Here is a 4083-nt window from a genome sequence, read left to right on the forward strand (position 1 = left end):
TGCAGGCTGCTGGACAATGGAGGAAGGTGGATAACTACCGGTTGGATTTCACCTGGTGCTTCTGTAGGTCTTCTGTGTAAGGGAAGGTGTCAGGAGCTTTCCCCAGATTGTATGGGGACTATGTGCATCATTACGATGCCTGTAAGTCAGGACATGTAGGACAGCTCTTTCTCTACTCCCTTGATGCTCAGGAAAGAACAGGAAGATAGGATCACTACTAATGAGCAGCACATGTGTTCAGGTTTCTATTGCATCTGAGCAATAGAATAGAAAAACTTTTCTGTCTGGCCTCTTGGTGAAATTTTGTGCACACCCTTTCAGCCACTTTTAAGCTAGGAGAGGCTTTCTAGCCTGAGCGCTTTCATAACACAGGCCAAGGAATGCCAGCTGGTCCTTCTCACAGTAGAAATTTGTTCTTGGTTATGCAGGTGAATACATTCATGCTCTAAAATTCACAAAAATGTAAGGGGTAGTGTGGGCAAAGTGGAGCCTGACTAGGTGATGTGCACCCTTGTGTTGTCATGCAGGCAAATCTAAACACAGCAAGCTCTGGGACTTAGAAGTGGTCCCATAAATGCTGCTTATAAAGAGACTCAGTGAGGAGGGCTAGTCTTTGGCTGGCTTCTGAAATATTGCATGCCTCCTGTTGTTTCAGACCAGGGGTAGGCAACCCCTGGCACGTGTGCCAGAGTGCAGCATGCAAAGGCATTTTGCTTGGCATGCGTGCCTCGGGGTGGATGGGAGGGAAGGGGCCAGGGCTGCACTGCCACAAGAAGGATCAGGCCCCTTGCAGTTCCCCTGCCATTCACCCCTGGCACACCAACATCTTACATGTTGAGGTTGTGGGTGTTTTTGGCACTCTGCCCAAAAACATTGCTGACCCCCATTCCAGACAATATTAGTTTTTAAGGGTTTTTTTTTTTTTTTTTAAAGGAGAGAAATCCAATGTTAACCATCTGCCTCACCTATTAAAAGGCCAAGAAGCAAAATCTGTAGGATATGATATTCCAGTGCAATCTGGGTAGTAATCTATGATGCTGTCTGTTGCTGTATTAAGAACAAGAGTATCTAGGCTACAGGTCTGACAAAGAATCAACCCCCAGCGTCTGTGAGGAATTGAAAGAGGATACGGAAAGTCAGTTACTTGCCAAGACCTTGTCTTGTCTGCTGCTGTTGGAGTAATAATAGCCTGAGGCTTTTTAAGCACAGATGGCTTAGGCAGCTTTGACTACAACAGGGATCAGTCAGTCAAACATTTCTTGCTGGATGTCAAGAGGACTAATTACTGTATTGGAGTGAGCGAGAGATAACGGATGCAAAAGGGTAGTGACAGAGACTGAGTCATGCTGAATGAGCAAATGACAGTTTTATTGGAATCCATACTGGAATTTTATATTGCACAGGAGGAAGGGAAGTGTGCCTGAAAGCTTACAAAAAATATATATTTTTGCAAATATCTACTTGGTCTAATAAAAGATATCACCTCTGCCATGAGTTCTGATTCTGTGTTTCTGAAACAGGAACACAGGCAAAAGGAATACAACTATACAACTATAACCAGTATAACTGTAACATGTATCCCTGAAACATAGAAGAGATCAAATTTTAGCCATTTGTGAAATGAAAACTTCATAATTTTGCAAGAAGGAAGAAAGTTCACTACCTTGGAACCTGAAAGCTGACACCTTGGCTCCTGCCTATTGTTGCAGCTCAATCTGCATGTTCACAGAGCAAAGTGCCTCTACACAAGAGAATTTCCTACCCAGGAGAGCATCCATCACACCATCCTCCTGTGCAATATGAAATACCATAACCAGAAGGAAACATAATTCAACATCTTGCTTGACACCAGACAACATCAAGGTAAACAGACTGTTCTAACTTTTATCTGAACATTTGGACAAAACAAACTATTCCAAGCAGGAGACCTTACAACACCTTCAGCTCTCCTGTGAAATATGAATTTTCATTTCCACTTAGGAGAAGTTTTACAATATTTGCATTCTCCTATGACTGAGGAAGGGTGGGTGTGCCAGAAAGCTTGCAATTAAATTTTTTTTTTGCAACTATCTAATTGGTCTAATAAAAGATATCACCTCTGTTACGAGTTCTGATTCCTGTTGCCTGTAGACCAATACAGCTACAACCTGTATCCCTGACAGTTTTATTGTTATCTGCTAAGGGAGGACTGCATTAGTCCTGGACAGAACAAGTGGAAGACATGCTCCTTGCTCAGGATGTTCTGGTCTAGAAGCCTGATCTTTCTAGGTGTTGAGCACTGAAGACCTGAAGACTTCAGAGAAGTGGGTTCCTGCTGAACAGCTGTGACCCCCCGTTGGCTGTTTTAGGAGAGAATCAGAAATTATTTTACACCCTCTTGATGTGGTTTCTGTTGGGATGACTCTATTTAAAACAGTCTACGTGACATTACTCCTTGCTGTATTCAGTCTGCCCCATAAGTCTAACAACCCGTTATACTAAATGCTGCAAGGAGTAAAAAGTAGATAGTTGTTTATCAGGTGCATATCCAACCAGTTGGCATCTGGGGACACTAGCTCCTTGTGTCAGCTGGACTGCTGAGGTAGCCCTAACCTAGAGTGGCCCTGCACCCTCTACCTACTGCAGTAGTTTGGCTGTGGTGGCTGCTGTCTGGTTGTGACCTGCTGCCACCTGCAACAGCATCCACCCCCTTGGATCTGCAGACCCATGGGTGTGAGCCTGCCAGGCCCAGATGGGGACCGCACCACCGCTTGGTCTGTGGTATGGACACCGTAGCAGAGCCACCTGCACCTGCACAGCTGCCAATGGGCTGTGGCTGAACAGTTGACATTTGAGTGGCACTGCTGTCATGTCTTCTGGTAACCCACCCTGCCATCTGGGCAGCTATTGCCCAGAAGATGTGCTCATTGTGGTGGTCCACTCTGAACTGTTGAAGTGTGTCCTCCTGGGCCCTAATGGCCAGGACATCAGCCACCTCATCTGCCCTCCAGCTGGGTCCCTGGTCCCTTGGGCAGGCTCCTTTGCCCGAGTCCCACCACTTGTCTCACTAGCAGGGATCCTGGTGTTCCCTGTTTTAAATTTGCACATTCCCTGATTAAAAAACCCAAATTCTTTCATTAAAATACCCAAAATCTGTGTTCTTCCGCAATTAAAATGAAATGCCACTATATATAAAGAGATCAGTTGGGCAATGTTTTCTTGATATATTTACAATTTTAAAGCAGTTTGGAAGCCTGCCAGTGCCTCTATCATCATAATAAAACTAATTCTAAATATCTGTACGCTTTGGTGTTTGCTTTTGGTTTTTTTCTCATAGAAAAATCAGAGCTTCCCCTGTCTCCTTTGCTCACCAGGATGTGGGGTGCTGAGTAGCAATGATATGCCAGTGCCCTGCACTTACCTTTTCCCCTCACTCCCAAACCACAGCCTCACCAGTGTCCCTCACTCCTGACCCACAGCCCCTGTCTTCCCCTACTAGCTGAGCAGTGCCAGCCCCTACTGTTCTGCTCCCTGTGCCTGTGCCCAGGTCCCAGCGATCCCCAGGCCATTTCTGGGAAGCCCTTGACTGGGGCTCAGGGACTGGGCTGGGCAAATCCCTTCCCTTCCAGGCCAGCCACCTCATGCACAGGCTGCCCCATGCACAGGGGGGCTCTAAACTGCCCCATGCACAGGCTGCCCCATGCACAGGGGGGCTCTAAGCCTGGCTCTGGAGTCCTCTCCTACCCAGACCACTCCCCCATCCACAACTTCATCTCTCTCTCTCTCTCTTTCTCTCTCTCTCTCTCTCTCTCTCACACACACACCCACCCCTGCTGCCACCTCCACCTCTCCCCCCAGCACATCACACCCCCCAAGTGGTTTCTGGGACCAGGACCCTCCCTCCTCACCTCCCTGCCCCCGGCTCGGGCCACACGTCCCAACACTGGTGAGGGCACGGGACAGGATTGCAGCATGGCAGTTGCTACAGGTCCCATCCCATCTGGCAGCAGGGGAAGCAGTGTGTGAGATTTGTGGGGGGATGTGGGGTAGAAGATCTACTAGGTCCCTTCCGACTCTTAATCTATGAATCTATGACTCTATGAA

At 47.4% G+C, this 4083-nt stretch overlaps 1 protein-coding gene and 1 long non-coding RNA gene across 2 annotated transcripts in view; one reads left to right on the forward strand and one right to left on the reverse strand.

The window, feature by feature from the left end:
• LOC109287978 overlaps positions 1 to 2092 on the forward strand; it is a 19308-nt gene extending 17216 nt beyond the window's left edge. The window contains exon 3 of the long non-coding RNA XR_002095033.1: positions 1945 to 2092. This is a non-coding gene — a long non-coding RNA (uncharacterized LOC109287978). The remainder of the gene's footprint in view (positions 1 to 1944) is intronic.
• Positions 1 to 4083, reverse strand: part of SLC7A14 (solute carrier family 7 member 14) — a 52180-nt gene that overhangs the window by 33340 nt on the left and 14757 nt on the right. The gene's annotated exons all lie outside the window — the stretch shown is intronic.

This window comes from Gavialis gangeticus, unplaced genomic scaffold, assembly GCF_001723915.1.
Source record: "Gavialis gangeticus isolate Ggan-Ray unplaced genomic scaffold, GavGan_comp1, whole genome shotgun sequence".
NCBI classification, from domain to species: Eukaryota; Metazoa; Chordata; order Crocodylia; family Gavialidae; genus Gavialis; species Gavialis gangeticus.